General features: G+C 41.2%; 1 protein-coding gene across 4 annotated transcripts in view; it reads left to right on the forward strand.

The window, feature by feature from the left end:
* SLC20A2 (solute carrier family 20 member 2) overlaps window positions 1–27,484 on the forward strand; it is a 127,832-nt gene continuing 100,348 nt past the window's right edge. Inside the window, exon 1 of one of the 4 annotated variants that reach the window (XM_060781382.2) lies at window positions 1–195. The gene's annotated coding sequence lies outside the window, so the exon portion shown is untranslated. Of the gene's footprint in view, window positions 206–27,484 lie in introns of all 4 variants that reach the window. The other 3 variants (XR_009631745.2, XM_067470131.1, XM_060781379.2) reach the window with 3 other exon arrangements.

A 27,484-nucleotide genomic window follows, 5' to 3' on the forward strand; every position in this document is an offset into this window, starting at 1 on the left:
GTCGGGGCTGCTCTGGGAAAGGTGTCCTTGCCGAGTCTCTGGTGCGTTCTGTCTACTTCCGTTTGGTGGCGCTCCCCCTTTTGGCTTTGTTTTTCTCGATGTGCATCCGGGTTTTTGCCGGCGTGTTTGGCGGCTGTTTGCGGAGAGCGGGCGAGGCGAGGCGAGGCGCCGGCGGGAAGCGTGGCTGGCGGGACGGTGAGCAAAGGCAGCCGGCGGAGGGGGCGGGACGACTCTTCTGGGCTTCCCTCCCCTGTCAGTTCGCTCTTGGGTGTCCCGGTCAGGGTGACCCGCAGTCACGAGGGCTCCTTTCCCTCAAGCGCCGCCGGGCTTTTCTGTCGCGACCCTCTGTCATGTTTCCCCCTCCCCTTTCCGAAGGTCTTCCGGGGGACGTCACACCCCCTGGAAACCCCCAAAGGTCAACAGGGAGGGAATGGGGCGCCTCAGCCCTCTTCTCCTCAGGCGGAGTCCACTCCACGTCGTGAGGGCCCTCTGCGCGCTCTCTCTCCCCAATCCGCTTATCTGCTTCCCTCTCATCAGGAGAACTTTTGTCAGCCTCGGCTTTCCCTCTCATACAATCCTCGAGTTGGTAGAGACCGCATGGGCTATCCAGTCCAGCCCCCTTGTGCCAGGCAGGACAAGCACAATTAGAGCATCCCCAGCAGATGGCCATTCAGCCTCTTTTGAAAAGCCTCCACCACATTCCCAGATTCACTCTTGAACAGCTCTCAGGGTCAGGGCCTTCTTCCCAAGGTTTAGCCGCAATCCCCTTTCTTGTTTTTGAACCCATTGCTCTCAAGTTGGAATGTGTCCAGAGGAGGGTGACTAAAATTATCGAGGGTCTGGAGAACAAGCCCTATGAGGAGCGGCTTAAAGAACTGGGCAATTGAAAAGAGATATTGAGAAGCTGGAATGTGTCCAGAGGAGGGTAACTAAAATGATCGAGGGTCTGGAGAACAAGCCCTATGAGGAGCGGCTTAAAGAACTGGGCACGTTTAGTCACAATTGAAGAGAGATATTGACAAGCTGGAATGTGTCCAGAGGAGGGCAACTAAAATGATCAAGGGTCTGGAGAACAAGCCTTATGAGGAGCGGCTTAAAGAGCTGCTGGGTATGTTTAGCCACAGTTGAAAAGATATATTGACAAACTGGAATATGTCCAGAGGAGGGCGACTAAAATGCTCAAGGGTCTAGAGCAGGGGTCCTCAAACTTTTTAAACAGAGGGCCAGGTCACAGTCCCTCAAATTGTTGGAGGGCCGGGTTATAATTTGAAAAAATCAAGCACAATTAGAGCGCCCCCAGCAGATGGCCATCCAGCCTCTGTTGAAAAGCCTCCACTACATTCCCAGATTCACTCTTGAACAGCTCTCAGGGTCAGGGCGTTCTTCCCAAGGTTTAGCCGCAATCCCCTTTCCTGTCTTTGAACCCATTGCTCCCAAGTTGGAATGTGTCCAGAGGAGGGCGACTAAAATGATCAAGGGTCTGGAGAACAAGCCCTATGAGGAGCGGCTTAAAGAGCTGCTGGGCATGTTTAGCCACAATTGAAAAGACATATTGACAAGCTGGAATGTGTCCAGAGGAGGGAGACTAAAACGATCAAGGGTCTGGAGAACAAGCCCCATGAGGAGCGGCTTAAAGAGCTGGGCAAGTTTAGCCACAATTGAAAAGAGATATTGACAAGCTGGAATGTGTCCAGAGGAGGGCGACTAACTAAAATGATCAAGGGTCTGGAGAACAAGCCCTATGAGGAGCAGCTTAAAGAGCTGCTGGGCATGTTTAGCCGCAATTGAAAAGAGATATTGACAAGCTGGAATGTGTCCAGAGGAGGGAGACTAACTAAAATGATCAAGGGTCTGGAGAACAAGCCCTATGAGGAGCGGCTTAAAGAGCTGCTGGGCATGTTTAGCCGCGATTGAAAAGAGATATTGACAAAGTGGAATGTGTCCAGAGGAGGGCGACTAAAATGATCAAGGGTCTAGAGCAGGGGTCCTCAAATAATATTGTTATTATTACTATTAACTTTATTTGTACCCCGCTAAGATCTCCTGAAGGACTCGGTGCGGCTTACAAACAACAGCGAACAAATACAAACAATAAAATTCATAAAGCAAACCAATAAACATTAAAGCAGTAACAGTAAAACAATAAAACAATACATCATAACACATTAAAACTAGGGCCGGACCAAATGTAATGGATAAAGTTAAAAGTGCTGGGCATGACAGGTGAAATGTAAGGATTTTAGGGTAGGTGCGATGTGCAGACAATCTTAATATCTCTAATAAACTGTGTTTGGGACATGATGCTGGGAGTTTCCTATTCTGGAAAGGCACACTGGAACAGCCAGGTCTTCAAGCTCTTCCTAAAGACTGCCAACATTGGTGCTTGTCTGATGTTCTTGGGGAGAGAGTTCCAGAGTCGGGGGGCCACCACAGCCACAATTGAAAAGAGATATTGACAAGTTGGAATGTGTCCAGAGGAGGGTGACTAAAATGATCAAGGGTCTGGAGAACAAGCCCCATGAGGAGCGGCTTAAAGAGCTGGGCATGTTTAGCCACAATTGAAAAGAGATATTGACAAGCTGGAATGCATCCAGAGGAGGGTGACTAAAACGATCAAGGGTCTGGAGAACAAGCCCTATGAGAAGCAGCTTAAAGAGCTGGGCATGTTTAGCCTGAAGAAGAGAAGTCTGAGAGGAGACACAATAGCCTTCCCAGAATAAGGAAAACTCTTAGCAATATCTCCTCAAATGCACTTTAATATTGATTAGGATTGTCAGCGTGCCCTCTTTCTTTGAAAACCCTATCCTAGTTTACCCTACCTTGGGTTGTTGTAGGTTTTTTCGGGCTATATGGCCATGTTCTAAAGGCATTTTCTCCTGACGTTTCGCCTGCATCTATGGCAAGCATCCTCAGAGGTAGTGAGGTCTGTTGGAACTAGGGGAAAGGCTTTATATATCTGTGAAATGACCAGGGTAAGACAAAGGTCTCTTGTCTGCTGGAGCTAGGTGTGAATGTTTTAACTGATCACCTTGATTAGCATATAATGGCCTGACAGTGCCTGGAGCAAACTTTTGTTGAGAGGTGATGAGATGTCCTTACCTTACCTTGTTCATGCCCAGCATTTTAAATTTTAATTATTACATCTGGCCCGGCCATATGTTTTTAAATGCTGTATGTTATTGTTTATTGCTTATTGTGCATTTTTATATTTGAGTTTTATTTTAACTGCTTGTATTATTTGTTATTGCCTTTGTTTATTGATGTGCTGTGGGCTTGGCCTCATGTAAGCCGCACCAAGTCCCTTGGGGAGATGGTAACGGGGTACAAATAAAGATTATTATTATTATTATTATTATTATTATTATTATGTATAAATATGTGAGAGGAAGTCATAGGGAGGAAGGATTCCCTCCCTGTTTTTTACATTGTCCTATCTCCCAGTGTTTTAAAATTTTATCCTTGAATTTGGCCCTACTCAGTGTGATCATCTATTTTACTGTTTGGTTTTATGATGTTATACTGTTTGGTTTATTACTTATATTGGTTTTGCATCTTATGTAATTTGTTTATTTATTTTTGTTGTGTATTTGTGTTTATTTTGTGTTTTACTGTATTGGTGGGTGTGGCCTTATGTAAGCCACCCCGAGTCCCCTTGGGGGAGATGGAGGTGGGGTATAAATAAAGTTTTATTATATTATTTATTATTAACTTGTTTTCTGCTAGCCTGGAGACTAGGGCGCAGAACAATGTCTTCAAACTACAAGAAAGGAGATTCCATCTGAACATTAGGAAGAACTTCCTGACTGTGAGAGCTGTTCAGCAGTGCAACTCTCTGCCCCGGAGTGTGGTAGAGGCTCCTTCTTTGGAAGCTTTTAAACAGAGGTTGGATGGCCATCTGTTTGAAAGCAGTTTTCCTGCTTCTTGGCAGGGGGTTGGACTGGATGGCTCTTCCAACTATGATCCTAAGCCCGAGGGCCCTCACGGCCATATACCTCCGAATCACCCACAATATCTGCTTTGTACTGGGTTATCCAAGGACCCTTCCACACAGCTGAATAAAATCCCACATTTTCTGCTCTATAATAATGATAACAATAATAACAATAATACTTTATTTATACTCCGCCAAGGGACTCGGAGTGGCTTACATGAGGCCAAGCCTGACAACACATCAATAAAACAAAAAGCAATAAGCAAAAAAAAAATACAATTAATATAAATCACATATAAACAATAACACACAGATTTAAAAACCTGTGGATTTAAAAACCTAAAATATATGGCAGTGTGGATTCAGCCCTATTAAAAGCAGATATTGTGGGATTTTCTGCCTTGATATTCTGGGTTATATGACTGTGTGGAAGAGCTCTGAGTCCAGACTTCCCTATATCCCAGTTCAAAGCAGATAATGTGGGTTTTTATTCAGCTGTGTGGAAGGGGCCCTAGTCTCCAAGGCAGCAGAAAACAAGCTTTCATGTTCCTCAGTGCGACATCCTTTCAAATATTTAACTATCGCTGTCCTGTCCCTTCTCAACCTTTTATGCCAGGGCTTTAAGCAGCTCCTCATAGGAATACTTATAATTTTAGTTCCTCTCCTATGGACATGACTGCGCTTCTTAAAACTTGACACTTGCCTTGAATTTGATAGAGTCTCTCTTAGGCATGGGCAAACTTTGGCCCTTTGGGTGTTTTGGACTTCAACTCCCACAGTTGTTAGGAATTGTGGAAGTTAAAGTCCAAAACACCCAAAGGGCCAAAGTTTTTCAATGCCTGGCCTGTCTCTTTATCTTGCACTTGGGCATAATACGGCTTGGACTTTAAGCTTTTAAGGTGGCATCAGCACTCTGTGTGGGAGGGGGGATAATGTTATCACGATGTTCTTTTCATTGGAAGAAAGGTGAGGTAAACATAGTATTCATCACAGTCCACTCTCCCTGTACAGTGATACACCTACCCAGGGCTTGAAAACATGACCCAAATAGCTCCCATTCCAGTCACAAATCTCTAGACCACCACCATCTGTGAATCCCACTGATATCTGAGGCCCCTTCTACACAACTGTATAAAATCCACATTGTACTGGATTATATGGCAGTGTGGACTCAGATAATCCAGTTCAAAGCAGATATGGTGGAGTATCTGCCTGCCTTGATATTCTAGGGTTTTTTTGCTCTGTGGAATGGCCCTATATCTATCCTATATCCCAGAATATCAAGGCAAAAAATCCCACAATATTTGCTTTGAACTGGGTTATCTGAACTCATACTCAGATAATGTGGGATTTTCTGCTTTGATATTCTGGAATATAGGGCTGCATGGAAGGGTCCTAAGACTCCTTCTACAGTGCCATATAAAATCCAGATTATCTGCTTTGAACTGGATTATATTGCAGCGTAGAATCATAGAATCAAAGAGTTGGAAGAGACCTCATGGGCCATCCAGTCCAACCCCCTGCCAAGAAGAAGGAATATTGCATTCAAATCACCCCCGACAGATGGCCATCCAGCCTCTGTTTAAAAGCTTCCAAAGAAGGAGCCTCCACCACACTCCGGGGCAGAGAGTTCCACTGCTGAACGGCTCTCACAGTCAGGAAGTTCTTCCTCATGTTCAGATTCGTATAACCCACTTCAAAGCAGATAATGTGGACTATCTACTTCGATCATCTGGATTCAGTGGCAGGATTGAAGGGGCCTGAGAGTTACAACTGGCCAGATCTGGACCAAATAAGTGCTGCAGTTTACCAGGTCTTGGGTTGAAAGGATTTGCACCTCCACAGGATTGTGATTTTAGAAATGGCCCCATTATACACTTATGCATTTTCTAATGTGTCCATTTGAAAAATCCAAAACCAAACAAAGACTTATTTCTAACAAATAGCATTACAAAATACCCAATCTGTGCATCACTGGGTACCTAAGCTAGTTTTATGTAATGGGTACAATTTTACTATTACTTTGAATGTAATGTGACTTGCATATCCACAGTGAGTCCTGGAATTGAACCTCAGTGGATTTCAGGGACTCATTGTAGTCATTTCTATTTTTCTGTATGAGATAAGCAAGAATGCCCCTCTCCATAAGAATGTGGGAGGGAAAAGCAGAATATATATAGCAGAAAGTAAAAGTGGAGCCGTGTTAAAGTAGGATTTCTGGACAATGGTTTAAATGTGATAATAAAGATTATCTTACTATATGATCTTGTTTGTACAGAAATAATTCTTAAATTAGTCATTAGGGCTGAAAGCTCAAACTATGATCAGAATTTGCACCCCTTCTCCTCTACAGCTCTGGCCATAAAATACACTTATTAAAGACTCGTTATACATAACCAGAAAATAGGCTTTCTTTTGTTGCTCAACAAAATGAAAATTTTGACATTTGTATCACCATCATCTTGTTGCTTTATTGTATTACTGGCCAGGCACAGGATGTAGTCTGTAGCAGCGCAGCTAGATGCAGTGTTAATCATGTGCCTGGCCTTGATGTGCATGACTTTCAAAACAGAAATAGCCTGCAGAGGAGAGCTTGAGTCAGATCATGCTCATGGCATTTTGGGATTGAGACTTTCATACTCCCCCCTCCCCCTTATATTCCCCATCATCTGATATTAGTGATGTGAGGAAAGTTCTTAGTGTAATAGGAGGAGTGATTTAATTGAAACTGTGGAGTTAAAGCCCACACACCATGTTACTTATACAGTTCAGTTATGGGAGCATACATGTTATCTACTGTTAAAACGTCTTACAGTCTGGGACTAGCCAGACATCTGATGTCACAACCAAGCCATGCAATCAGATATTACTTCAATTTTGGAGGAGTGTACGGTGACCTTCACCTTACCTTCAAAACCCCAAAGGTCTCCCTTGGTGACCTCACACTATTGGAGTGAAGTTCTTACACCAAGGTGTCCAGGCGTCATCAACAGAGCAAAATTTTGATTTCCCAGAATGACTGTTTTAACTGAAATATTATTGATCAGCATTAATGAACATAACAGGTACAGGAAAAGGTGCTAGTTGAAAGCTTCTCTGTGAAGAGTGATATCCGGTATTATGGCTTCTTGAAATACATCTGCATAGATGCCCATGAACACTGTCTGTTATCCCATACTGTAAGAGCAATTATGACTGTAATTATAGGGATTTGGGAAGGCAATACATACAATTAAACCGGTGTTTCTCAACCTGGGGGTCGGGACCCATCGGGGGGTTGTGAGGAGGTGGCAGAGGGGTCACCAAAGACCATCAGAAAACAGTATTCTCTGTTGCTCATGGGGGTCTCTGTGTGGGAATTGAAGTGCAATTCTATGGTTGGTGGGGTTCAGAATTCTCTTTAATGGTAGGTGAACTATAACTCCAAGCAACTACCAACTCCCAGATGTCCAGGTCTATTTTCCCCAAACTCCACTAGTGTTCACATTTGGACATATTGAGTATCCGTGCCAAGTTTGGTCCAGATCCATCATTTTTTGAGTCCATAGTGCTCTCTGGATGTAGGTGAACTACAACTCCCAAACTCTAGATCAATGTCCACCAAACCCTTCCAGTATTTTCTGTTGGTCATGGGAGTGCTGTGTGCCAAATTTGGTTCAAATCCATCATTGCTGGAGATTCAGAATGCTCTTTGATTGTAGGTGAACTATAAATCCCAGTAACTACAACTCCCAAATGACAAACTCACCCCCCCCCCCCCAAGCCCACCAGTATTCAGATTTGAGCTTTTTGGATATTTGTGCCCAATTTGGTCCAGTGAATGAAAATACATCCTGCTTATCATATATTTACATTACGATTCATAACAGTAGCAAAACTACTGTTATGAAAACAGTGGTATGGTTGGGGGTCACCACAACATGAGGAACCGTATTAAGGGGTCGTGGCATTAGGAAAGTTGAGAAACATTGTTTTAAACGGTGCCTCTTACTGTCATCTGCTGGGGGGGGGGGGGGGCAGTATGAGACCAGGATCAAAGGTATCAAAAGCTGCTGAGGGAGCCTGGAGGAAGAGCAGGGTAACCCCCCCCCCCTCACCGTTTCACCTTGAAATAGAGTGTCATGATCAGCCATGATTGTAACACTGTACCATACCTTGGCCTGAGACCAGACTGAAATGGGTCCATGTTGCAATTCTGGCCTTTGAGCATAGCTACATTTTCTCTTCAGCTTCATTGGTGTACAGATCAGGCTCAGTAGATTATCCTCATGGGGGAAGGGGAGAGGTCAGTATGGGGAACAGTGTGTGCATACATACACACCTTGAAGTTGTCTGTCAACTTTATTGTGGCCCCATGAATTTTACAGGGTTTTCTTAGCTAAAGAATGTTCAGAAGGGGGTTGACACTTCCTATGAAATATAAGGCCCTCCTACACAGCCATATAATCCAGAATTTCAACGCAGAAAAATCCCACAATACCTGCTTTGAACTGGATTTTCTGAGTCTACACTGCCATTTATTCCAGTTCAAAGCAGAAAATGTGGGATTTTATTCATCTGTATGGAAGGGGCCATAGTCTCTGGCATCTGGGATTAATTAGTGATCTCCCATTCAAGTAGTAACAAAAGGTGACCTCGCCTAACTTCTTAGATCAGACAGAATCTGGTACCTTAAGGATGTTTAAACTAAGGGAAATAATATAGGGAGATATATTAGGACAACTGCTTCACCAACAAAGAAGTCACCTCCTCCCAGCAAAGAAAGTTACAGAAAAAAGTAAGCCAAGTTAGGAATGGTCATCATCCACTGAAATTAGGGGTCCTCAAACTAAGGCCTGGGGACCGAATACGGCTCTCCAAGGTCACTTACCCAGCCCTCGCTCAGGGTCAACCTAAGTCTGAAACGACTTGAAAGCACACAACAACAACAATCCTTTCCCATCAGCCAAAAGCAGGCCCACACTTCCCATTGAAATACTGATAAGTTTATATTTGTTAAAATTGTTCTTCATTTAAATATTGTATTGTTTTTAAGTGTTTTTTGCACTACAAATAAGATATGTCTATGGGACTATGTCGGTTCTCGTTTTTATTGTATTTTAAAGTTGGTTGTATTGTTTTAATCTACTGCTGTAAACTGCTCCGAGCCAAATTGGGACTGGCGGTATACAAGTCAAATAAATAAATACATAAATAATATGTGCAGTGTGCATAGGAATTCACTCATATATTTTTTTCAAATTATAATCCAGCCCTCCAACAGTTTGAGACACCGTGACCTGGCCCTCTGTTTAAAAAGTTTGAGGGCCCCTGACTTAAATGATGCATTACCTATTTCACAGTGTCCTTTAGGAATTTTGCCTGTGTAATGTAGAGAATATAGAAATTCAAATCCTGGTTCATTTCCACCTAAATTTTTATTTTGTGGTTATTTTTTAATATATGTTCAGATATTTAAAAAAAGCCAACGGGATTTTGGCCTGTATCAATAGGAGCATAGTGTCTAGGTCCAGGGAAGTCATGCTACCCCTCTATTCTGCTTTGGTTAGACCACACCTGGAATATTGTGTCCAATTCTGGGCACCACAATTCAAGAGAGATATTGACAAGCTGGAATGTGTCCAGAGGAGGGCGACTAAAATGATAAAGGGTCTGGAGAACAAGCCCTATGAGGAGTGGCTTAAGGAGCTGGGCATGTTTAGCCTGAAGAAGAGAAGGCTGAGAGGGGATATGATAGCCATGTATAAATATGTGAGAGGAAGCCACAGGGAGGAGGGAGCAAACTTGTTTTCTGCTTCCCTGGAGACTAGGATGCGGAACAATGGCTTCAAACTACAAGAGAGGAGATTCCATCTGAACATGAGGAAGAACTTCCTGACTGTGAGAGCCGTTCAGCAGTGGAACTCTCTGCCCCGGAGTGTGGTGGATGCTCCTTCTTTGGAAGCTTTTTAACAGAGGCTGGATGGCCATCTGTCAGGGGTGATTTTAATGCAATATTCCTGCTTCTTGGCAGGTGGTTGGACTGGATGGCCCATGAGGTCTCTTCCAACTCTTTGATTCTATGATTCTATATTCCTGATAATGCATTCTGGAGGACATGATTCTAAACTTCAGTGCAGGTGAGTTCTGGTTGGCATAAGGTTGGAGATAATCTTTACAGCTGGTAATTCAGCAAATAGGGCCAGTGTAGTGCTTTGAGTGTTAGACTACAGTTCCAGAGACCAGAGTTTGAATCCTCCCTTAGGCATGGAAACCCATTGTGTGTCCTTAAGCAAATCACACTATTTCAGACTAAGGCCATGGCAAACCACCTCTGAACGAATTTGGTCAAGTAAATTCTGTGCTAGGTTTACCTTAAGGTTGCTGTGAATCAGAAACTTGTTGAAAATAACTACAGTCTAGAATTAGTACATGGTGGGTCTTTTCTCTTACAATAACAAGTCAACATTTGTTGGTATGAACTTTTTGGCAGTGCAGCAGCTTTGACAAAGGAGTAGTGAAAGAAAAGCGTTCTTGTGTGTGGTTTTGTTTTCAGGCTTTGTAAGCCTCTTCTGTCAATACAGCCTCTTGGCATACCAAGGCCATAGTTCTTTCACAAACTGGTTATATTACACCAACATTTGTAAGCTAACAATAAAGAACAGGCTCAAAATTGTGGGTTGAAGTGGTCTAACAAACTATTGTTTGTTAGTTGGAATCATTCCCATGCTACAAGTCAAATTTCAGTGATCTGCACAGTTACTTTTACAGCGGTCTGTGAATATAGTCTTATGGGCGTTACAGAACACAAGACACTAAATTTAAATGGTTCAGGTAATGCAGGAACTACACATTTAGGTTAGTTCTGGAAATCATCACAATATATTAGTTTTGGCTAATAGTAGTGTGGGTTTTTTGGGGGAGAGGAGATACATTTGCTTTCAGGGGTGCTGTTGTCTTTTAAAGAAATTACTCCTGTTACCTGGAATTCAAAAGTCCAACTGAAAGTAACGGATAGTTACTTCATTCTAGTTGTGCTGAGAAGTTGCTTGGCATGATATAAATGAATTATAGTGAGTCCTGCACTTCTCATCATTCTCATCTTTCCGCATAGTCAGGTGGAGAAATTGGGAAATTTTTGTTTCCACTATGCTTTGTTTTTCTGTGATTTGTTTTGTTTCCAGTGTGCAAACTGTGGTTAAAGTTAAATTTGATTCGTTTAAATTCCCAAAGATCTCCCAGTTGGGGGAGGCAGAGAGTGTTGGAACCTGAATGCTGTAGTATGGTAGGTAAGGGTAAAGGTTGTCCTCTGACATTAAATCCAGTCATGTCTGACTCTGGGGTGTGGTGCTCATCTCAATTTCTAAGCCGAAGAGCCGGCGTTGTCCATAGACACCTCCAAGGTCATGTGGCCGGCATGACTGCATGGAGTAGTGGTAGTTGCAGCTTATTCAGAAACGGGCAGGGTGTGTGTATGTGTTGATGTGATATTTGAATGCCATCATTGAGATGAGAACATTCACTTCTGCTTTATGTAGCCTATGTACCTTGTTTTCTCTACCTTGCCTATCATCAAGATTTGTTGTGTTTCTGAAATAAGAAGGCCTCTATATATATTGTTCTGAAGTCTTTGAAGCTTGAGTTGGATAAAAATGCAATAATATAAATATTTTATGAAATTTGACTGGATTTGGGCTGTTTTAGATGTCCCGCTTTCTGCCTGGGTGCTTCTGTGTAATTTAATTCTTCCCCATATATATATATATGGGGAAATATCTACATTTTGCGTGCAAGAGCAATGTCTAAAGGAATGTTATGAAAAACCTTTATTTCTGGCTTATCCTTCAAGCAAAGAACATGGTGTTACTAATTGTAAGAAGGAATGTTGCTGTGCCTAAGGAACAGTTGAAAAGAATATTGTGCAGTACTTGTGTTGTAAAAACAACTCAGGCAGAATGTAGAAGTATAATCATTTCTCAGTTGCATACACAGAAAATGTCTGAACAATGAAAATACTGTCGAAGGCTTTCATGGCTGGAATCACTGGGTTGTTGTAGGTTTTTTCGGGCTATATGGCCATGGTCTAGAGGCATTCTCACCTGACGTTTCGCCTGCATCTATGGCAAGCATCCTCAGAGGTAGTGAGGTCTGTTGGAACTAGGAAAAAGGGTTTATATATCTGTGGAATGACCAGGGTGAGACAAAGGACTCTTGTCTGCTGGAGCTAGGTGTGAATGTTTCAACTGATCACCTTGATTAGCATATGATTAGCATATAATTTGTTGAGAGGTGACATCTAATCACCTCTCAACAAAAGTTGGCTCCAGGCACTGTCAGGCCATTGTATGCTAATCAAGGTGATCAGTTGAAACATTCACACCTAGCTCCAGCAGACAAGAGTCCTTTGTCTCACCCTGGTCATTCCACAGATATATAAACCCTTTTTCCTAGTTCCAAAATACTAATTTTGATTACAGGGTTATTTTTCCAGTTGTATCAGCTAACATAATTAACAAGGCATACCAAATAAATGCATAAGAAACCAAGATCACTAAAGAGTCTATGATGTTTGACACCTAGTTCCATTGTTTCTAATTATGATTCAACTGCATTTTTCCCCAAATGTCCTTTTAAGGACAAGTATTGAGAGGTAAGATGATATATTTATACTGGAAGGAGGTGTTTAAATACACTAAGTATAATTTGGTAATTCAGGGTTCAGTTCAACCATAGGGTTACTTTATGCATATTTGAGCATTTTTTAAAAAGCAAACCTGGATTTAAATACATGCATGTTAGTGGCGTCTGTGGATCTAGGTTACTTTTGAGAGAAGATGTTGATTAAAGCTGTATAGTAGCTTTACGACAAGATTCACTATTGTTTTTTAAAGTCTTGTTTACTTAGCTAATTGTTAGTGATCTAACTTTGTACTGACTACAAACTCTAAATCATTTCCCATTTTATTGTACCAGTAAAAGTCTGAATCTGTAATTCGATCTGTGTTCTCTTTCATGTAATAGAGTTTACCTTAATAAAGCTATCTCTGGAACCAGTATGCTGATAGCCGTTTATCTGTTCGATGCTGTTTTGAGGTACTCATTGAACTCTGATATACTTGATTTCTGGGTTGTTTTAACAATTTGTAGGCAGATAACACAAGTTTCTGTAATAGCCTCTGAAAACACATCTGCTTTTCCAACAGTGTCTTCAATATGTACTGTGAAGTTGGTATAGATATCCACAGGAATAAATGATAGGATATTTTGATTGAAATCCATTATACTAATTGAAACAGTGGAATTCACATAAATGTTGTCCTAGAGTTCAGAAATTGATTCAATGGGCCTCCTTTAGTTGGAACTAGCCATTGTATTTGGCCCTGTATATCTTACTGTTACAGCAATACAAATGAGGAAGGGAGATGACGTTTTGATAATTTCTGAAGCTTTTCTCTAGCTCATGAAGAGTGAGACCTTAAGATCAACTGGGGAGACCCTCTTCTTGATCCCACCTCCCTTGCAGGTGAGATTGGTGGGGACAAGGGAAAGGGCCTTCTTGATAGTGCTCCCCCAAATCTGGAATGCTCTCCCCAAGGAATAAGACAAGCACCTACTCTGTTAATTTTCAGGAAGGAGCTAAAAGCCTGGCTATTTAAACAAGCCTTTAAAAATGGCTAGGGTATTATTTAACTGTCCGAGAGGATTTGAGTGACCATGAGAATGTTAATTATAACTGCTGGTGAGCCTGATAACAGAAATAGCTAGCTTAAACGGTGATTGTAGTTCGATTATTTTAGAGGGCAAATAGTTTTTAACCTATTATTTATTAATACTTATATTATTATTATATCATTTTAATTGCACAAAGTAATAATTGTTTTGTTGTATACTGCTTATTGGCATATTATTTCTGTATTTGTTTGATTACTGCAAGCCATCCCGAGTCCCTTTGGGGAGAGGGGGCAGGGTATAAATAACATTTATTTATTTATTTATTTATTTATTGTTATTATTATTATTATTGTTATTATTATTTACTGGCAAAATATTACTGAAATAGAAGTATAAAATTAAATAGCCTTGAATTTGTAGGTTCTATTCAGATACTCAAGGCTTTTTAATACTCAGGACATATTAAACAGGCAAAAATTAGGTTTCCTAAACCACTAGGTCCTAGAATATATCAACTGTGTTTGTGTATGATGGAAAAATGGCTGAGAAAGCTTTATTTAAACCAGTGGTTCCCAACCTGTGGGTCCCCAGGTGTTTTAGCCACACAGATCCCCCATGACACACTATATGTCCTGGTGCAGTTTGGGACAGAATGGACCAGGAATTATGGTATTTGCAGTACCTTCATGCACATCCAGAGACTACTGCGACCCCCACAACTGATGGACCTGGACCACTTAGGAGAGGATGGGAATTGAAGTATCTTCTTCCAGAAACCACTGCAACTCCAACGAATGATGCACCGTGACCAAATTTGTCACACAGACTCCCTATGATGCACTTTATGTCCTGGTGAGGGTTGTGGGGGGGACGGGGACCTACAGACATTGGGATTTGCAGTATCTTTATGCACTGCCACAGACCACTGCAACTCCCACGAATAATGGGCCTGGGCCAAACTTGGGACACAAAACCCCCATGACCAACAGAATATACTGGAGTGGTTTGGGGAACTGACCCACCCACGTGGGAGTTGTAGTTTACCCTGGACTCAGAGTACTCTAAACCACATGAATCTGGACCACACTTTGAACACAGAAACCTGATGATCAACAGAACATACAGGAGGGGTTGAGGAGGATGTCACAGAGCACTCTGAACCCCATCAGTAACGGATCTTGACCAAACTTGGCACACAGACCCAACATGCCCAACTGTGAATACAGGTGGAGTTTGGAGTGATTGCTCTCGGAATCTGGGAGCTGTACTTCACCTGCATCCAGATAAACTATAACCTCCACCGACAATGGACTGGGGCCAAACTTGCCACACAGAAGCCCCGTGACCAACTGAACATGCTGCAGGGCTTTGTGGGAATGGATCTTGGTTTTGTGAGCTGTAGTTCACCTGCATCCAGAGAGCACTGAACCCAGCCAATGTCGGATCTCAACCAAATTTGGCACACAGATTCAACATGACCAACTGTAAATAATGGCACAGTTTTGGGCTGGCTGCCCTTCACATGTGGGAGTTGTTGTTCACACTTATCCAAAGAGCACTGAACGCAGCCAGTGATGGATCTGGACCACACTTGGCACACAGACCCACCATGGCTAGCTGTGCATACAGGCCTGGTTTGGCAGGGATTGACCCACAATTCTGGGAATTGTAATTCACCCACATCCTTATGAATTTTCTAATGGGAGCGTTCATAAACAACGAAATCAAAGACTGACTTTTTCTAATAAATACTGTTACTAATTAACTAAATGATATTACCTAACACCTCAAAACAAACAATGTTTTTTTCAAATAACTCGGGAGAACATTTAAAGTGCATGTTGTCCATATTTTTAGCTGTATTTGCACATAGGAGAATTGGTAAGAGTACTATACAGGTATTTGTGAAGTTTTTTTTATCATGGAGAAGTTCTGTGTTTCTCTCATTCATATGAATTCAGATGCTTTACTGTCATAATATGAAAATACAGGGTTGTTTCTCATTCTAGCTAAATTCTACCCACTCTATCAATTTCCTTAAAAATAAAAAAAATGTCTACGCTATTAGTTCTAAGTGAGATCGGTTTATTCCAGGTGATGTCATATTTTGAGAACCTCAACCCACAGAATTTGTAAACAGTCCCAGCTTTTCTATTTACTCCTCTTCAGAATTTGAGTTTCCATTACTTGGAATAGATTAATGTGATCTACATAGATGAATGTAACCTTGGCTGCTCTTTTCCTAACTTTAATTCCAGATCATTTATGAATAAACTAAAAATTGTTGGTTCTACTTCAGGGTCATTGTGTGGCCTGGAGCCCCTGGTGGCACAGTGGGTTAAACTCCTGTGCTGACAGGACTGAAGACCGACAGGTCGCAGGTTCGAATCCGGGGAGAGGCGGATGAGCTCCCTCCATCAGCTCCAGCTCCTCATACGGGGACATGAGAGAAGCTTCCCACAAGGATGATAAAAACATCCGCCCTGAGTCGCCTGCGGGCTGATATGGGCAAGATATAAATTATGTAAATAATAATAATAATAATAATAATAGTCAAATCATCCGGGCGTCCCCTGGGCAACGTCCTTGCAGTCGGCCAATTCTCTCACACCAGAAACGACTTGCAGTTTCTCAAGTCGCTCCTGGCACGACAAAAAAATAATAATTGTGTGGCCTTCATGGAGTTTTACATAACGTTCAGGTAATCTTGGCTGCAAGATAGAGGCATTCAGACTAGGTACCTCTGTATGGAACAACAGTGAATTCCAATCCTGAAAAGGTAGTTAATGCATAGAGGGTAAAATTTTCACACTAATGTCTATAGTTGACCTTATTGGTAAATACATTTGTAATTTATTCCATATGCTTTTCCAGACAGTATAGCTATTTTTGTTATAAATCATATTAGCATTTTTAAAAAACTACTCTATTTTGTGGCTACGAAAAATCAACATAATATTTTGTGGGAGAAGTTCTTGTGCATAATGTTGATGCAACTAATTGGGACAGTTGGTACTGTCTGTTATTGAGTAATGTGAATACATAAAAGATCTTATTTTTAATCTTCATGTGAATTTATTTTTATTGGATGAGTGGTTTTCATCGAGCAAAGTAAATTTATCTTATTAAAACATCACACTAGATTTTTTCTTAAGCTGCATTTGTTTTGAAAAATGTTGTAAGGAGAGTGATCATTACTTTCCTGGAAGAGTGCCTAGTCCTGTTGAAAGGATGTTCTGAAATCTCAGTGTAAGTAAATTCTATGTAATTGCCTAAAACACATGAAGAAAATCTATTCCAGTCAAGTTTGTTGATCTATAACAAATTGATGTTTCAGGGTTATGCTTTCAAAAGATAGAATGTTGCCCTCTTAGTAATTAAAGGATGAAAACAAAAAAGAGATCTGAATGTGGAGACTTAAATAAGAACAATATTATGTATTTTGTAAAGTTGTTTTTAACATTCTCGTCATCCTAGGACATTAGGAAAGCACATAAAACCAAATATGCTATGACATAATACAGTAAAACAAGAAGCAGGCCACAGGAAAAACAACAGAGGACCTAAAATCAACATAAATTATAAATAGTAGTATTCTCAAATCTTCTGAGCTGCCTTTTAGCTATTACAGGTTGCAGGCTTGCTCATTAAAATGTTTATGGCTGCATCAGTTGCTGATAAATACAGTGATGCCTTGATTTAGGAGTTTAATTTGTTCCGTAATTGAACTCTTAACTCGAATTACTCTGACCTCAAAGCGAATTTTCCCATTGAAATACTATTAATTTGTCCGGACCTCTCAACCCCCTCTATTTTTTGTTATTTATTTATTTACGACATTTATATGCCGCCCTTCTCACCCCAAAGGGGACTCAGAACAGCTTAGAAGTTATATGTAAATGCAATATATTATATTATTAGCATAGCACAATATTAGTACCATACATTTCCCCATATTGTACTGTACCACTATACTGTAATATTATTAGTAATATTACATGAAATATGAAATACACAATTCTTATATTGCATTATTATTAGTATTATATTATATATATTACATTATATTCCATCTGAACATTAGGAAGAACTTCCTGACTGTGAGAGCCGTTCAGCAGTGGAACTCTCTGCCCCGGAGTGTGGTGGAGGCTCCTTCTTTGGAGGCTTTTAAACAGAGGCTGGATGGCCATCTGTCAGGGGTGATTTGAATGCAATATTCCTGCTTCTTGGCAGGGGGTTGGACTGGATGGCCCATGAGGTCTCTTCCAACTCTTTGATTCTATGATTCTATGATTCTATACTATTATCAATATTATATGTATGTACAATATATTATATTATTAGCACAGCAAAACAATAGTAATATATTAATACTATAAATACTCTCCTTATTGCCTTGTCTTTTATTCATGTTGTATTTTGAAATGGTAATATGACTGGTGAAATAAATAAATAAAAATAAAAATAATACTTTAATATATTATTTTAATATATAAGCCTTATATATTATGTGTTTTGTAAATAAGAAAATATACTTTATAAATAACAAATAATGTATAACATATTGATACATAATAAAAGAGAATGTAAACAAACTTGCTTGGTTCTTTCTAGCCACTGCGTCAAGGAAGCACATTTGAGGCAACAAAATGTGCATTGGCAGGTGTAACAGAAAGGCAAAACCTGCACATTCACATGGAACAGAAAACAAAGATCAACTTTAAGATGGTAGAGGCACGAAGCAGAGAGCAGAAGCATCATTTTCTTGTATTGTCAAAGGCATTCATGGCCGGAATCACTGGCCATGAACCAACCTGGACGCAGCATATTATTTGAGAACACAGAAATGCTGGACCACTCTAACAATCACCATGTCACACTACACAGAGAAGCCATTGAAATCCACAAGCATGTGGACAACTTCAACAGAAAGGAGGAAACCATGAAAATGAACAAAATCTGGCTACCAGTATTAAAAAATTCTAAAATTACAACAGCACAACAACAGAGAGGAAACAAACAAGGACATCTAATCACCTCTCAACAAAAGTTTGCTCTAGGCACTGTCAGGCCATTATATGCTAATCAAGGTGGTCAGTTGAAACATTCACACCTAGCTCCAGCGGACAAGAGTCCTTTGTCCCACCCTAGTCATTCCACAGATATATGAATCAATTTTCCTAGTTCCAACAGACCTCACTACCTCTGAGGATGCTTGCCATAGATGCAGGTGAAACGTCAGGAGTGACTGCCTCTAGAACATGGCCATATAGCCCGAAAAAACCTACAACAACCCATCATTTTCTTCATACTGCCAAGTACTCATTCCAGTCTCCCCCCCCCCCCCCGCTCCTCCTCTCTCTTCATAAAGCCAAACACACCAGCAATAAAAACAACACAAAATCAGCTAACCCAAAGTTCCTCAAAGCGGACAGAAGTCTCTCAAAGTGGACAAGAGCACAAGACACACATGTAGAGGCACAAGACACAGAGGCTGCACCCTTGAAGCCCTATACTCTCGTGCTAGCACTCCCTCTCATGCTAGTGCTCCCTGTGGCTGCTCATATGTCAAAACGCTGCTCGTATGTAAAAACGAAACCAGGGCCAAGCAATGGCCTGTAACTTGAAAAGCTCATGAATAGGCATGCTCGTAAGTTGAGATTCCACTGTATACACAACTCTAAGAAAACAGTGTTGTTGGGTAAAAAAACCCAGAGAACAAAGCTAACTTGATTTATGAAAAAGAAATCCACAGTTGAGACGAATTAGAATGTTATGGAAATATACAAACTTCCCAGTTTTCCAAAATCATCATTGGGTTAATTTGTCCAAAAAAGTAGGAGAGGGCAGAATAATCCAAAAATTAACTAGATTCAGTCCCAAGGTGATGGCTGCAGATTAAATTAATTATGATAATTGCACAGCTGTCAGATTTGACCTATCAGTGCATAATAGGACAAAGAAGCAATGGCTACTCTCTGTTTTTGAAAATTTAATTGGATGTGTTATATAGTAGAAGGTGTTTTGGACTTCTGACTCTGTTGACTGAATCTATGAAGTTGCTTCAGGTCTTATGTAAGTGAAATAAGTACAGTGAATTTGTAGGTAATAATTACATGGTCTCATGATTTTAGTTTTCATCTACCATTTTTTCTTATTCATATTACTTAGTTCATTGCACAAAGTCTGTTTCCTTTCTCCTTTCCCCACCGGTGGCTCATTTTTATGAAATACCCATAATAACAATAAACACAAAAGCTTTAATCATGGAATATCAGAGTTTTAAGGAAAACTTGGATGTAAGATGAAGGTACGTATGCATACATGGCTTCAAGTTGCCTGTTGATTTATGGTATCTCCATGAATTTAATAGAATTTTCTTAGGCAAGAAGTTCTCAGATGTGGCTTTACCAGTTCATTTTGCTGAAGTATAGCCTACATCACCTAGTATTCTCATACAAGTACTAACTACAGTACTATCCTACTCAGTTTCCAAGATCAGGTGTTATCGGGTGCCTTTATATATGTGTAGCCATAAGATGTTTATGTTTATGGCATTTTCATGGTTCTATGAGGTGACATTAAAGTGACATATGTTTTAATGTGGGTGTTTTAATGTGTATATTTTTATTTGTTGGGCATGTATGTAACATATGGCATCAAATTATGCCTTTATGTGCGCCGCTCTGAGTCCCCTTCGGGGTTGAGAAAGGCGGGATATAAATTTGGCAAATAAATCTTCTATATCTGTATCTTCTATATATCTATATCTGTATATATGTATCTATATATCTAAATATCTCTATATCGTCTATATATCTATTATATAATAAAAGTCAATATGTATATGGTATGTGGGTATGTATGTGGCAGCTTTCTGATTGGCTTCAACTTTCACAGGCCACTGTGACACCCACGAATGATGGATCTGGACCAAACTTGGCACACAGAACCTCTGTGACCCACAACACATCCTAGTGAAATCTAAGGGAGGAAAGACAACAGATGGTGGGATTTGCAGTACTTTCTATTGCTTCGGCTCCCACAGATCTCTACAACCTCCACCAATGACGGATCAGGACCAAATTTGGCACACAGAGTCCCCATGGCACACTGTATGTCCTGGTGTGATTTGGAGGAGGGTGGACCATGAATGATGGGACTTACAGTACCTTCACTCATTTCCTGAGACCACTGTAATCCCCACCAATGACGGATCAGGACCAAAGCTGGCACACAGACTTCACATGGCCCACGTTACATCCTGGTGCAGTTTGGGGGAGGATGGCAGATGCAGTACCTTCACTCACTTCCTGAGACCACAGCAACTCCCAACAATGACAGGACCAAACTTGGCACACAGAGCCCCATGACCCACTCTTTTTGGTACTTTTTGGGGGAGGATGGACCATGGATAATGGGACTTGCAATACCTTCACTCACTTCCTGAGACTACTTCAACCCAAACCAAAGACCGATAAAGGATAAAGAGCTGTAGAAAAAAGCAACAGATCTGGTGTGGTTGGAAAGAGGTAGGACCATGGATGGTGGAACTTGCAGTATCTTCACTCATTTTTGGAGACCACTGCGACCTCCACCAATGACAGATCAGGACCAGACTTGGCACACATAGACTCCATGACCCACTCTACATCGTGGTGCGGTTTGGGATTGTTTGGACCATGGATGATGGAACTTGCAGTATCTTCATTGACTTCTTGACACCACTGTGATCCACACCAATGACTGATCAAGATCAAACTTGCCACACAGAGCTCCATGACCCACTGTATGTCCTGGTGCGGTGTATGGACGATGGATGATGGCACTTGCAGTAACATCACTCACTCCTTGACATCACTGCGACCCACACCAATGACTAATCAAGATCAAAACTGGCACACTGAGCCCCTATGACCCACTCTGTCCTGGTGCAATTTGTGGGACAACAGACCAGGGATGATGGGACTTGCAGTAACATCACTCATTTCCTGAGACCACTGCGACCCACACCAATGACTGATTAAGTCCAAACTTGTAACATAGAGCCCCCATGGACAATGGGACTTTCATTTGGGAGTTTAATAATAATGCATATTTATTTGACTAGTCATATGACCATTTCAAAATACAGCATGAATAAAATACAAGGCAAAAAGGAGGGGACAGCGGCTGATCTTCTATATACAGTCAAAATTTGGGAGTTGAAGTTCACCTACACCCACTGAATCCAGCTGACATTGGATCTAGACCAAACTTGGAACACAAACAAACAATGCCTTTTTCAAATAGCCCCTCAATTTTGCAACGTTGCTTTCCTGATATATTTTAGAGTGTATTTAGACATAGTTGCTCCAAAGTGTTCTTATTTTGAATGGTCATTCCTATTTATAGAATTGAGACCTTGGATTTGGAAGGGCACTAGAGCAACGTGCTCTTTAAGGCTATGGTGCTCTTAATCTGCCGTTGTGTGATCACTCAAGACAATATCAAGAGGGAAAACAGTTGCTATATAGTAGCAAGTCAAAATCATATCTCCTTCAAAATGAAACAACTATTAATTCAGTGACAATTTATATCCTATATTTTATCCTAAGGCTTAGGATAAATAAATAGGCAAATGTAATTGTTCTAATAAAAAAGCTTCAATAAAAATAATTGTTCTAATAAAAAAAGCTTCAATAAAAATTGCATATGCCACATTTGGAAGACAAATTTTCAGGAGTAGGCAATAATAATAATAATAATAATAATAATAATCCTTTATTTATACCCCGCTAACATCTCCCAAAGGACTCGGTGTGGCTTACAAGAGGCCGAGGCCCAACACTTCAATAAAACAACAGAATAACAAATACAACAATAAATAAACTCATAAAACAAGCAATAAACATTAAAACAATAGCAATAAACATTAGACAATAACACCATGACACATTTAAAACTAAGGCCGGGCCAAATGTAATGATTAAAATTTTAAAATGCTGAACATGACAGGTGAGATGGATAGGTTTTTGGAGATAGGTGCGGTGTGCAGACAATCTTAATCTCTAGTAAAGTGCAATTGGGACATGATGCTAGGAGTTTCCTATTTTGGGAAGGCACACTGGAACAACCACGTCTTCAAGCTCTTCCTAAAGACTGGCAATGTTGGGGCTTTTCTGATATCCTTGGGGATAGAGTTCCAGAGTTGGGGGCCATCACGAAGAAGGCCCTGTCCCTCGTCCCCACCAATCGCGCTTGCGACGCAGGTGGGATCATGAGCAGGGCCTCTCCAGATGATCGGAGAGATCGTGTGGGTTCATATACTGAGATGCGGTCACGCAGGTAGGCGGGTCCCAAACCGTTTAGGGCTTTGTAGGTAAGCACCTGCACCTTGAATTGGGACCAAATAATGAACGGCAGCCAATGGAGCTCCTTAAACAGTAGAGTTGACCTCTCCCTGTAAGGAGCACCAGTTAACAACCTGGCTGCCGCCCGCTGGAGCAGTTGGAATTTCCGGGCTATTTTCAAGGGCAGCCCCATATAGAACGCATTACAGTAGTCCAATCTGGAGGTGACTAAGGCATGGACCACCCTGGCCAGATCCTTCCTTCGGGCAGCCACTGAGATAGTTTCTCTGTGCATCAAGCCTAGTCTCCAGTGGCTTTTACATCACAGAGGGAAATTGACAAGGGTTGTGAACCACTTCTCTCAATATGACGGGGAGTAATTTCATATCACTTCTGGTTTTGTTTTAGGCATATCTTGAGTGTGTACATGTATGTATGTGTGTGTGTGCATGTATGGGTAATTGAGGGTGTTATGGAAGCAAGACCATAATATTTAGTGTCTAACCTATTTTGGATTGTTCATGAGATAAAAAAACTGCCTGCAGAAAAATAGTTTACAGCAGTTGTTCTGTGGGTCCCCAGATGTTTGGCCTTCAACTCCCAGAAATCCTAACAGCTGGAAAATTGGGTGGGATTTCTGTGAGTTGTAGGCCAAAACACCTGGGGACCCACAGGATGAGAACCATTGGTTTACAGCTTTCAGAGTATCTTTGGAAGCACAGGTTATAAAGCAGGGTCCCGGATTCTGCATTGGTCTGCTGGTTACTAACTAGTTTTTTAAAAAAATCTCTGTTTTAGATTTGTAAAAAGAGCCATTTTGCATCAGACTAAAATTCTTTTCAGTCTAGCATCCTGCACTCTCAAAAATCCATTCAAATGGTATGGAAAGCATCACAAAGGCAAGAGCTCTAATTCTTTGGCAGGCTGTTTCAGTAGCATATACTGTGTCCTATACTATGTGTGATTGGAAAGAAACATATGACTCTGGGGGCCACATAGTTGGAGGGCCCTAATGCTAGTTTTAATCATGAAAACTGTCTTATTTACTCTCATCAGTTTCCAAATCAGTTGCTAATGCATTCTCTTCTCCCTGGAAGCTGTATTGTTTGTCCTTTGGTGACAGAGTTTCTTAAAAGCTTTTTGGAAATCCCAAGTATAAAGTCTCAACTGAAGCACCCCTATTTATGCACTTGTGCTGAAGCAGATCTTTTATTTCTGGGCACATTTGCTAGCTGATTTTCAGCCAATCTTGTTCTTCATCCTAAATAATTGTGTTCCACATTGCTTTCTGTCCGTTTACCAGAACAATGGGAAATCAACCGGACTATTCCTGGATCCTTTTTTTGAAAACCACTTTGGTGTTTTTCTATTGCTTGATGTGGAGAAGGCTTTCAAGGACAAATTAAATATGTTTGTTTGAAGACTATAAGTATCACTGCTGATTTTATCCTACTTATCTGGTCTATTCAGCCTTTTCTGCAAATCCCACTTTAAACTTGTCCTATATCCTCTCATTTTTGGCCACCAAATTACCCAGATGATTTTCTGGAACTTTATTTTTGGCTTTAATGTACTTAGTAATATATTATCTCTCTCCCCCCCCCCCTTATTGTTAACTTAGATCATCATAGGCAATTTCTAACAGAAAGAAATATAATACAATGTTTGGTTGCGGATGACACGATAAATATATATAAATATAGGCAATTACTCGTGACCAAGTAAGATTGTCTTCCAAAAGTGTGTAGAGTCTTAGCGATGGGTCCCTAAATCAGTGGTTCTCAACCTGTGGGTCCCCAGATGTTTTGGCCTTAAATTCCCAGAAATCCTATCAGCTGGTAAACTGGCTGGAGTTTTTGCGAGTTGTAGGCCAATATACCTGGGGCAGGCCCGTAGCCAGGATTTTGATTTGGGGGGCGGGGGGGGGGGGCGGCGGGGGAGGCTGAGTTTGATTGGGGGGGGGGGCTGAGTCTGGGTGAAAGAGGGTCTAGCCTAGCAAACCTTTTGTGTTGTTACCCCAATACCCCTATACATATGGGATATATTGAGAATGGTGATCAGATCATGATATTAATAAACATAACAGTTTAAATAATGTACCAGTAAGGCCTTATCGCGGACCACCATGAGAATTTGGGGGGGGGGTGAAGCCCCCATAGTCCCGTCCCCCCCCGAGGCTACATGCCTGCCTGGGGACCCACAGGTTGAGAACCACTGCCCTAAATGATTGGAGAGACCTATTCTGGATCTGCATGGTCTTTTATATTTCCAGATGCAAAGCAGTCCCAACAAGTATTTACTTTGTACACCTTCCTCTTGGCATGTTTTTCCCTTTCATCCACTATTCATGCCTGTTCAAAATCCACAGCACTATTGGTAACAGCTGACCTCCAGTTGGAATGCTTGAGGGCCATAGCTTCCCAGTTGTCAGTGTTCCACATTTTTAGAGTTTAGCTTTATGCCCATGTTAACTCTTTTTTTGCTGTCCACCGGCATTATGTTTTCTGTTCTTGAGCTGAGAGTAAAGTAGCTGCCTTGAGAGACGGTGATTGGACTTTCAGTCAATGTGGCCAATTCAGAGAAGTTGATGGGGGAGGATCATCACTTCAATGCTGGTAGTCCTTGCTTCTGCTTGATTTCCCAAAACATTTTCAGGATTTTTTGAAGGCAATATTGATGGGATCATCCCAGAAGATGAGAGTGATGTTTGTAGGTGTTTCACAGGCATACAACAGAGTTAAAAGACAAGACTTTGTAAACTAGCATCTTTGTCTCCCTGCAAATGTTCCAGTCATCAAATACTCTCTGCAGCACTCACAGAGCTCAAAGGGTGTTGTATTTTGGCATCAATGTCAACTTTTATGGAGAGGTGGCTGCCTAGGTAGCAGAAGTTGTCAACGTTTTCTAACTTAGATAGATTTTGCTGATTAATGGTCCTCAAATGGGGACAGCTTCTATTATGAACAGCTTTCTTGCCTTTTAGGGTTTTGGTAATTGCATGTTGACCACACTGATATCTTCTTGGATTTTTGGGTACCTTTCCTAATCTTCATTGTACCATCTGACCTTCTGTTGTAATTTCGGATGACTTTTCAAAATCTTGGGTGAGATCTTACTCTTCTCATTCTCTCTTTCAGCTCGTTAGTGTTGAAACTAGATACATATTTCCTATGATTTACCATTTTTTCCCTTCTGTCTGCAGAAAAATGTATTTCAGCAATCAGACCTGAAAATTAATACCTTTCACTGAATAATCACAAAATGCAAGTTAGTTAAGTTCCGTTTTTAGAAGAGAGGTGCTTAACACAAGACCTACATGAAGGCCTCTTGAGCAGTTGAGTCTCATAAGTGATACTAGTCCCAATCCCTGACCTTACTTACTTACTTACTTAGGCGATCCCTCGTTGGCCGAGTAGGATAGTCTTCCAGGGTCAGTACTTTGGTGGTCTGTAGGTGACTGTGTAGCCCTATTCTTGATCTGTATCTTCTCCCGCAGTGAGGGCATTGGTTTCCAGGTGGAAGGTGGTCCCGGTCGGGGTTGGCTTGACGCGCCTTCCTCTTGGCACATTTCTCTCTTTCACCCTCCATTCGTGCCTCTTCAAATTCTGCAGCACTGCTGGTCACAGCTGACCTCTAGCTGGAGCGTTCAAGGGCCAGGACTTCCCAGTTCTCAGTGTCTATGCCAGAGTTTTTAAGGTTGGCTTTGAGCCCATCTTTAAATTTCTTTTCCTGCCCATCAACATTCCACTTTCCGTTCTTGAGTTCGGAGTAGAGCAACTGCTTTGGGAGACAGTGGTTGGGCATCCGGACAATGTGGCCGGTCCAGCGGAGTTGATGGCGGAGGACCATCACTTCAATGCTTTGCTTTGCATCGCTTCAATGCTTTGGTCTTTGCTTCTTCCAGCATGCTGACATTTGTCTTCTTGTCTTCCCAAGAGATTTGGAGGATTTTCCGGAGGCAATGCTGATGGAGTCGTTCCAGGAGTTGCATGTTACATCTGTAGACAGTCCATGTTTCACAGGCATATAGCAGGGTTGGGAGAACAATAGCTTTATAAACAAGCACCTTGGTATCCCTACGGATGTGCTGGTCCTCAAACACTCTCTGCTTCATTTGGAAAAATGCTGCACTTGCAGAGCTCAGGCGGTGTTGTATTTCGGTGTCGATGTTGACTTTGGTGGAGAGGTGGCTGCCAAGGTAGCGGAAATGGTCAACATTTTCTAATGTTACACCATTAAGCTGTATCTCTGGCATTGGAGAGGGATTGGCTGGGGACCTATTGCTAAGGCATTTTACTTTTCCATTATTTTTTTAACTACATACTTTCCACATATATTCAGGTCACATTAAAGGCCATTTAGTTTTTAATTACGATACATTTAGTTTTATATTTAGTTTTATTTACTCAACAAAACATTGCATATTTAGTATTATATTACTCAACTTTTATCAAGGTTCTGATGGTTAACTATGGAGTGCACAGGAATTGGAATGAACTTGCAAGAAATGACCAAACAAGGTACATTAATATGCACAGACTTGAAAAATGAAGATGGTTGACATTGTCTG

This window comes from Anolis sagrei, chromosome 6 (assembly GCF_037176765.1).
Source record: "Anolis sagrei isolate rAnoSag1 chromosome 6, rAnoSag1.mat, whole genome shotgun sequence".
In the NCBI taxonomy this organism is placed as follows: Eukaryota; Metazoa; Chordata; class Lepidosauria; order Squamata; family Dactyloidae; genus Anolis; species Anolis sagrei.